Raw genomic sequence first — 9894 nt, forward strand, 5'->3', positions numbered from 1 at the left:
AGTGATTGTTCAACAAAGTTATGATTATTCTTTGTAGTAAAAACATAAGCAACCCCCAAAAAAAAGGCTTTGTGCAATTTAGATTTTGTGATCTTTAAGGTTCTTTCAATATTATCTAGTCTGGTAATTTATAAGATTTACATACACTGTGTAAAATAAATCAAGTAGACTGCATAAAGTGAAGGGAGGTCTCCTCTTTGTGCCAGCTAGTCTGCCATTTTGGACAGCGCAAGTTACACCGTCTTATCATTACTTTGTTCTCTTTGCTTTTTTTCATTTGTGCATCCTCTTCTCTTCTCTTCTCTTCTCTTCTTTCTCTTCTCTTCTCTTCTCTTCTCTTCTCTTCTCTTCTCTTCTCTTCTCTTCCCTTCTCTTTTCCCCTGCCCTCTCTCTCTCTCTCTCTCTCTCTCTCTCTCTCTCTCTCTCTCTGTCAGAACATTTCTTGTTCCTCTTCTCTTTCTTAACTCTTTCAGTTTGTTAATAGGCCTATTCCTTCCTCACTTTTATACTTCTATTCTACATTGAAATCATCAGTTAACTATCTACCACGAGGGGCCTCCCATTCCAATAATGATGTGCCCTTCTATCCCTAGTTTAATTATTTGTTATTGTTTAAACATGACCCTATAGTTCTCTCTATCAATATTATAATAACGGATAAATCTTAGACTAGGCAAATAATGGTTCATCCCTCCAAGGAACATAAACATTTCAAGGAAAAAAAGTTTTAGTTTACCAATTTATATAAGAAAATATGCATAATGGCCTTAGCCATTTCAATTGAAAGTGTTAACTCAAGATTCCAAAAAAAATCTAAGAAGTTGTAGCACCTTCACTGCCTAATTTAAATCAAATATCAAATGAGTTAAGAACACCAAGACTATGGATTTTTAGACAGAAATCATATACTACAAAATACAAATTTTTTAATTCTGCCCAGATGTTCAACATTAGCATAAATTTCACAATGATAGTAAGCATTGGTAAAGTTTGAGAATCACCCACCCTATTGAATTTCTCTTGGTATTTCCAGCAAGTGATCATTTAAAACTTAATTACATTTTGAACAAATACTTATATCCCCCCATAGTCAACCAAAAATTGAAAGCAACATTCCCTGACTAATAGAATTATAATTAGATCTTTTGTCTCAGTGTTTGGAAGGGGAAAGAGGTGATAAGAAATGAATATGTCAAACATGGCAATCAAGCCAAATAGAAGTTATGGTCAGATTCAAAACAGATATGAGCTACTACTTTGCACAGTTTAATACAACTGAACAAAATTTAAAACTTCATCTGAACCTTTCCTAGTCTCAGAGTTATATGACCTTAAAAAAGAGAAGGCAAAATTATGAAGAAATATTCTCTATTGGAAGCTCTCAAATTTACTTTTGCAGCAAATAAAAGTCATATTCTGTGAGTAACAGATTATTGTCTCTGAAGTTGGTTAGAAATCTATTGATAGTATTTCATTAGCAAAATAGCACTGGAGCCTCTTTCAGATTCTAGCTCACAAATGTGGAGAAATTGGATTCTTGTGGGTAATGATTCATTTACTTCGACTCCTCCTTTGCCCTGTTTCATTTGGTGGGATTGATTTCCTTTCTCCATATAATTTCACTTGTCACAATTCATGACTTGAGAATTGACCCTCTCCTCTCTTTATACTTTCACTTACAAACCAACTTCTGTTCTTAAAAATAATTGAAATTGCATATTAATGGAAAATTATTAAAGATGACTTTGCAAAATGCTTGCTTTGAATCACTAATGCAAAGTGCCACTCTTAAAATATACCTATAAAGAATATCAAATTACCATTCATAGTTTAGAAAGGAACAAAAAAACTGAATAACCAATCCTAGCACCATCGCATCCCACACACACCCCAGAAAAAGCTTAATATTTAGCGCCCTTTTGTTCTGTAGAGAGTGAAATGAACTCCAGGAACTTCATACACAAACTCTAGCCAAGAGCACACTTAGCATCTTGCACAAAGACTGTGACAAGGACAGTGGGCCCCAGTACAGTCAGGAGCCGCAGCTCTCAGCAGCCTGATAATGCTGAAGCAGCCCAAATGGGGACGTGCCATCAGTGGAACTAGGTATTTACAGCAGGATAGCCCACAGGAATTTCAAAGAGCATCATGGCCTCTTTACGTAGACAACAGAGACCTAAGCCACAATCACAGTTTATGTCTGGCTTAAAGAACTTATCCTTAGATTTAACAATAGGGATGTTTTTGAAGACTTTGATCTGAACAATTCTATTAAGAATTGCAACTGGGGGCCAGGGAGATGGCTAGAATAAGCACTTCCCTGGCAAGCGCAAGGGTCTGAGTTCAATCCCTGGCTCTTCAAAAAAAAAAAAAAAAATTGCATCAGTAACATTTTAAACTTGGACAAATAATTTTAAGACCAACCTAAGAACTGAACAACATCCTGCTTTGGTAAGGGATGTTAGTATTTTCCATCAGCAAATAGGTAAGGAAAACCTTTGTGAAAGGGAACAAACTAAAATTTAGAAATTTCTCAAGTACTGACATGCAAGACATGTTCACCTTAGTCTAATTCAAATTGCCTCTCACAAAACAGGACATTTTCTTTTCTTCTTTCTACCTTTTCATGTTATTTGTACTACATTATCCACCTGGAACGCCTTCATGTCTGCCTTCTCTCACTTGGCCTTCCTGTTCACTGCTACTTCATCTGCTCTATGACACTTTTCCAACATCTCAAGCTAGATAACGTGGCCTCCTCTGAGCTCCCCAAGAAGAATCTATGCTTATCACATGACATTCACCTGTTTGGATGACTCTCTTATATCAAACCAGAAATATGGATTTTTTTAATGGAACCAGAGTGAACTGTTTAATTTCATTTAAACAGAATTTAATTTAATTCCTGAACAGGAAATAAAAAAGGACTAGTCAAGAGGAAGTCATATATTCAACTTTGGATATACCGTGTTTGCAATAAGAATACAATATCCAGGCAGAAGTCTCCCAGAAAATTATTTGGCATATTGGCAAGTAGAAATTGACACTTTGGGATTAAAAAAAAATCCAGGACAGGACAGAATATACATAACCCCCTACTCATATTTAAAGGTAGTATTTCATACTATAGATGAAAATATCAACTGAAAATATGTAGAAAAGGAAAAATAAGGCAGAAAAAATAAAACAGGAGAAATAAACCTGAATATTAATACATTTAAGCACATGAAAAGAGAAGGTTAACCAATAACAAACTTCAGGTCTTTTAGTTTCAAAAGTAAGCAATCAATATGTCATTTTTGGTTGCTGCTGATTTTCTCTAGAGCAGGTTCTCAATCTGAAACAGTTCTGTCATCAAGAAAACATTTGGCAGGCCGGGGAGATGGATCAATAGAATAAGTGCTTTCCTGGCAAGAGCAAGGGCCTGAGTTCAATTCCTGGTTCTGCAAAAAATAAATAAATAAATAAATAAATAAATAAATAAATTTAAAAAAGAAAACATTTGGCAATGTCTAAAGATATTTTTGTTTGCCTTTATTAGGGGAATGAGCATGGCAGGTAGACAGATGTTGCTAGAATCTAGTGTGCAGATGTAGGACATGTCCTGTGTTTCTAGCTACAACTGCTGTTACAAAATGCCAACAATGGATGGTTTATAAACAGAAACTTATTTTCTGGAAACTGGAAGTCTGTGATATAGGTGACAGTGTGGTTCGGCTTCTCTGAAACCTTTATTTAGCCTCCAGATGGCTACCATATGTCCATATCCTTGCACAGAATTTTCTCTGTGCAAAAATCTGCAGTGTTTTATGGGTGATCTCATTTTATATGAACACCAGTCAATTTAATGGGGGACAATTCCAATGGCCTCATTAAAACGTAAATATTTCTCCAAAATTTATTTAAAGTATTGGGGTTTCAGGTTTCAATAATGAATTTGAAGGGGTGTTATTCAGTTCGTAATGCTGTACACTTTGGTCCTTTATTTTGATCTATACCTTTACAAACAAAATATACTCACCACCGTCCCCACCACCCCAGAGCCTCAACCTATTCCGTCATCAAATCTATGTTCCAAATCTCTTCTAAAAATATAGCCCACATCCATTATAAGCGTGACCCAATATATAATTCATTCTGAGACAGAATTCTAATCCAGCTGTAAACCTGTGAAACTACACAAATTATGCTCTTCAAAAACATGAGACAGGCATAGGGTAGACATTCACACTTGCAATGAAGTACAAAACCTAGCAGAGCAAATTTCATTACATGTAAATGCTCAGAACATATCCTCTTTGGCTTAAGAGCCTATCTTCTGAATCACCCAAAGCCCTAGCCATAGTTATTTTCATAACCCAGACCACAGGGCTGGTCAAAAAGCTCAGCAGATTAAAACACCTGCAAGCAGGCACAGTGACAGAGGGTTCATCCTGCCCCTGGGGCACACCGAGATGGCAATTGAGACAGGGCATGGTGGCATGCACCTGTAATCTCAGCTCTCGGGAGGCTTTAAACAGGCAGATTACTACAAGTCTGATCTACCCTGTAGACCCTTCCCTAAAATACAAAAAACAAAACAAAACAAAACCCTGACCACAAGCCTACATCTGCAGTTTTGAGAAGTAAGTATCCTGGCCCCTGAAGTATCTGCTGGAAAGAGGAGATGGGCTTGGCTTCTTAGGCTTCTGGAGAGAATGGAAATCCTGCAGGTTTATTACTTCTCTTCAAGGCTATTCTTGCCTTCTGCCACAACCTCAAAAGTACTGAGGGATTACAGGCCGGTGCTTCCCCTTTCTTAAAGGACATTAAATGTTCACTGCTGCATGACTCCTATGGCCTTAAGAATTGCAAAATGCTGAACAGTTTTCTTTCTCTTTTCACCAGCCTTCCCACCCCTAACGATAGTGCTTCTACTAGCAAAAGTCGTCTTCTTCTCTGATTCCTGCTGATATATCTGATAGGATCCATGAATTATTTGAATAATCTCTTTTTGCAGCAATTGCCTAGTCATATCCTTGGAATACTTGAGAACACATTTTCCTCTCATTATAGGTATAATGAAAACTTTCATTATCTTCAAGTTATAGTTTTTTTTTCACTAAACAATTCCATCATGTTTTTCTTATATTTTGCTACAAGCAGCAATAAAAAAAAACAGGCTGAATTTTCAGCTCTTTGTAAGTATTCTGAACTAAACACACAAATTTATTACAAACTCAACCTTTCACAAAACAATAGAACACATTATAATGTAATTATTTGCTCTTTCATAACAGACATGACCTGTCCCCTTCTGGATTCCTCATGTCCAGCAGGGTCCTCACTAGAAACACTTCAACTATTCACATTTCTAAGACCAACCTCTGTTAAGTAATCTAAGCTTTTTCCAATGTGCACCTGAGAACTTTTCCGTCCTCTACCACTTACCTAGTTCCAAAACCAGTTTTACACTTTTAGATACTTGTGACAGCAGCACCTCATTTCTTGGTACCAAATTCTGTACATATCAGGATTGACAGAGAAGCACAACCAATAGGAGATGTATAAATACAGAGAGAGAGAGGAGAGATTTCATTTCAGTAATTGGCTTCCATTAGGATTTTAAGATTCAGAAAATTCAAAATCTGTGGGGGAGGCTGGCAGGCTGGAAATTCAACAAAAGTTGCAGAGTAGTCCCATAGCAGTCTTCTGAAGAATCCCTTCTTGCTTGGTGGGGGTCAGCATATTTACTAAGGGTGTCAACTAACTGGACGATCTTTGCTCACATTGCAGTGGACAACATTTTTATGCAAATTCTACTGATTTAACTGTTAATCTCATCTACAATATTATAACAACACAATTACCAAAACAATTAGAATGATTTTGACCAAATATTGCTGAATCTGAAAAAGTTTGTTAAAAAAAATGTATGGGGTATTAAACTGACATTATATACACTATGTGCATTATAAAAACAATGGATTCTATATGGATGCAAACAGAATTTAGATTTTTTAATGTAAAGCTGCAATGTTCTCTCTTTCAGAAAATGTTTACATAGAACTCAACGTAAGTGATCAGAAACCAGTGGGCACTGAATAAGTGTTCTTGATTAACAATGTATGAATTCGTAAGAGTGGGAAATTGAGAAAAAATATTTCCAGTATAAATTGTGTTTGTTTTCATATTCCATAACACTTATTTATTGACCATGAGCTTAGGGTACATATTCCAAAGGTTGACTGTTAGAATGACAGGTTTGCCCTATTTCCCGTATCAGTGTAAGCCACGTTATAATTGTCTTTTGTTGTTACCATGGTCTTTAACTATTTGAGAATTTATTATTGTCATAGGGATAAATTAGGAACTTCTCATTTAGAAATAAGAAAAGATTGGTCTAAACGTGCACAAGGCCCACATATATTCTGTAGAATGTTTTAAAAGAATAAAAAGTAGTTAAAAAGTTAGAAATGACATAGGATTTCACTAAGCAAATGATAGGAATTTAAAAATGGTTATTACATTATATATTGTTGTCTTCCAAGTTATTCAGATTACCAGTTTCAAGCATGAAAACTTGGTCAAAAATTATAAAATACTAAAAAAGAGAAAAAATCTATACAGTTAAAAATTAGTATTTTTAGGACCAACTGAAGGGAGGAACTGGAGGCAGCAAGATGGCACAGATTCAGGGCACCAAGAGGAAAGTTTGTTACTACTACAACAGGAATGCTGGAAATTACTATTATGGACAAGGCCATCCAATGAAGCCTCACCGAATCTGCATGACTCACAATCTACTGCTCAACTATGGCGTCTACTGAAAGATGGAAATCAATCGCCCTCACAAGACCAGTGCTGAGGAGATGACTGAGTATCACAGCGATGACTACATTGAGTTCTTATACTCCATCCATCCAGATAACATGTCCGAGTACAGCAAGCAGGTGCAGAGATTCAACATTGGTGAGGACTGTCCAGCATTTGATGGCCTGTTTGAGTTCTGTCAGTTGTCCACTGGTGGCTCTGTAGCAAGTGCTGTGAAACTTAATAAGCAGCAGACAGACATCGCTGTGAATTGGGCTGAGGGCCTGCACCATGTAAAGAAGTCTGAGGCATCTGGCTTCTGTTATGTCAATGATATTGTCTTGGCCATCCTGGAACTGCTAAAGTATCACCAGAGAGTGCTGTATATTGACATTGATATCCACCATGGTGATGGCGTGGAAGAGGCTTTCTATACCACAGACCGGGTCATGACTGTGTCCTTTCATAAATATGGAGAGTACTTCCCAGGCATTGGGGCCCAATGAGATACTGGGGCTGACAAAGGCAAGTATTATGCTGTTAACTACCCACTCTGAGATGGGATTAGTGACGAGTCCTATGAGGCCATTTTCAAGCTAGTCATGTCCAAAGTAATGGAGATGTTCCAGCCTAGCGCGGTGGTCTTGCAGTGTGGCTCATGCTCCTTCTCTGGGGATCAGCTGGGTTGCTTCACTCTAACCATCAAAGGAGAGGCCAAGTGTGTGGAATTTGTCAAAAGCTTCAACATGCCTGTGATGATGCTGGGAGGAAGTGGTTATACCATTTGTAATGTTACCTGGTGCTGGACATTCGAAACACTGTGGCCCTAGACAGAGATATCCCTAATGAACTCCCATACAATGACTACTCTGAATACTTTGGGCCAGATTTCAAGCTTCTCATCAGTCCTTCCAATATAACTAACCAGAACACTAATGAGTACCTAGAGAAGATCAAACAGCGGCTCTTTGAGAACCTGAGAATGCTGCCTCATGCACCTGGGGTCCAAACGCAGGCAATTTCTGAGGATGTCACTCTGGAGGAGAGTGGTGATGAGGATGAAGAAGACCCTGACAAGCATATCTCAATCTGTTCCTCTGACAAATGCACTGTCTGTGAGGAAGAGTTCTCTGACTCAGATGAGAAGGGTAAAGGTGGCTGCAAGAACTCTTCCGACTTCAAGAAAGCCAAAAGAGTCAAGACAGAAGACAAGAAAGAGAAAGAACCAGAAGAGAAGAAAGAGGTGACAGAAGAGAAGACAAGGAGGAGGAGCCAGAAGCCAAACAAGTCAAAGAGGAGGTCGAGTTGGCCTAAGCAGCCTTTTCCAGCTCAGGCTTCTTGCTGTGTTCCCTTCTTTTTTCCCCTCTAACCTGTCAGATTTTATATTTTCTATTTCTCTATATTTATTTATATTAAATATAAGTGTCTCCAGGGACTACAGAGGAGTTAGGGCCCTTGAGTGCAGGGCAGTTATGCTGGGGGAACTTTTCTAGCAGCAAGAATGCTCCCCACCCCTCCCCAAGTCTTGTTTTTAAGTCATAAAGGGTACAGATCTAGATGGAAGTGAAGCAGTCATAAGATGAAATCCTGATGTGCTGAGGGCGTGTTTAGTGTTAAGTGTTCTGGAAGGGTGGCTGCATTCAGGGTCACCTGTTCTATGGGCTTCTACAGTAACATCTGCCATTTTTAGATTGGTTCTTTTCTCATACCTTCACACTGGCCCCAAATGAGCTAAGCAGTTCACACTGCCCTGTCTTCCCCAGTTCTGCAGGTGGAGGTTGGTAGTCTAGTTACCTTTTTTTGATACTTTCATTTTTTGTGAAACTCTTTGTAATAAAATGGCACATTTCTATATCCTCCTGATAAAAAAATTAGTATTTTCACAAATAATAAATCAAGGCTACCCATCCTTTAAAAATGTGAGTTGATAAAAAAAAATGGGCATCTTAGATGAATAAATACTTCTAAGATGAAAAAATACAAATGGAAAATAAATATATGAAAAATTGTTCAGAAGCATTGGTCATTAGAAAAATGCAAGTTAAAACAACACTGGCATTCAATTTCATTCTGGAAAGAATGACTACCATCAAGAAATTAACCAACAACAAATTCTAGTGTGGCTGTGGGAAAAAAGGAAACTTCTCCATTGTTGGTGGGAGTATATTATTTATTTATTTATCTATTTATCTATTTATAATGTATTTAGTATAGGTTCTCACTACACATATTGGACTAATAGTGATCCTCCTTTTTTTTCACCCTCCCAAGCACTGAGATTATAGGTGCGTGCCACCATGTCCAGCCTCATTCACTGCCTCAGTGCAACCCAGGGGTGGGGCCAGCACTGCAGATCAGGAATCAAACCCCTGACTCATGCATCTACCTAAGCAGATGCTTTAATCTGCTGAACTACCTGGCCAGCCCTTGTTAGTGAGAGCATAGGCTGGTACAATGCATGTGGAAATCAGTGTGGAGCTTCCCCATAAAAGCTATGATTAGAGTCCCATTTGATCCAACTATTCCCCATCTGGGTATTTTCCCAGAAGAAATGAAAGCATCATAACACAGCAAAATATATGTACCATGTTTATAGAAGCAAAATTTATCATAGCTAAATTTTGAAAACAACTCTAATGTTAATTAACTATTTCAGAGTCTATTACTGTCTTTGGGATAAATTAGGGACTTCTCATTTGAAAATATGAATATTTTGGTCAAATAAATTATTTGTTATTTAACTGGCCTAATTCTTTCTATCATTTTGTAAGTTTTGCCTTCAGAGAAACTAAATGGTTGACTTGTCTTTACAAACCAATAGCTGACTGTAGCTAATAAAATACTATTAACATACTAACCACTTCTCCACTAAATAATACAGTGTTCCTCAAACTCAAACTATTAAGACATATCAGTTTTGTAGGACATTCCTTAAGATTGGATATAAAGGATGTGATATTGAGTATTACTTAGCTATCAAGAAGGATAAACTTGAGGCTTTTGTAAGTTAATGGATGCAACTACAAGCCATATTCATAAGCGAAATAAATCAGAATCACATGCATAAACATGGTATTATTTCCCTAGCATAAGAAATTGAAA

At 37.4% G+C, this 9894-nt stretch overlaps 1 pseudogene; it reads left to right on the plus strand.

The window, feature by feature from the left end:
- Nucleotides 1-6662: 6662 nt before the first annotated feature.
- On the plus strand, nucleotides 6663-8106 carry LOC101576921 (annotated as a pseudogene).
- The last annotated feature ends 1788 nt before the right edge of the window (nucleotides 8107-9894 follow it).

This window comes from Octodon degus, unplaced genomic scaffold, assembly GCF_000260255.1.
Source record: "Octodon degus isolate 3935 unplaced genomic scaffold, OctDeg1.0 scaffold00088, whole genome shotgun sequence".
Lineage (NCBI taxonomy): Eukaryota > Metazoa > Chordata > Mammalia > Rodentia > Octodontidae > Octodon > Octodon degus.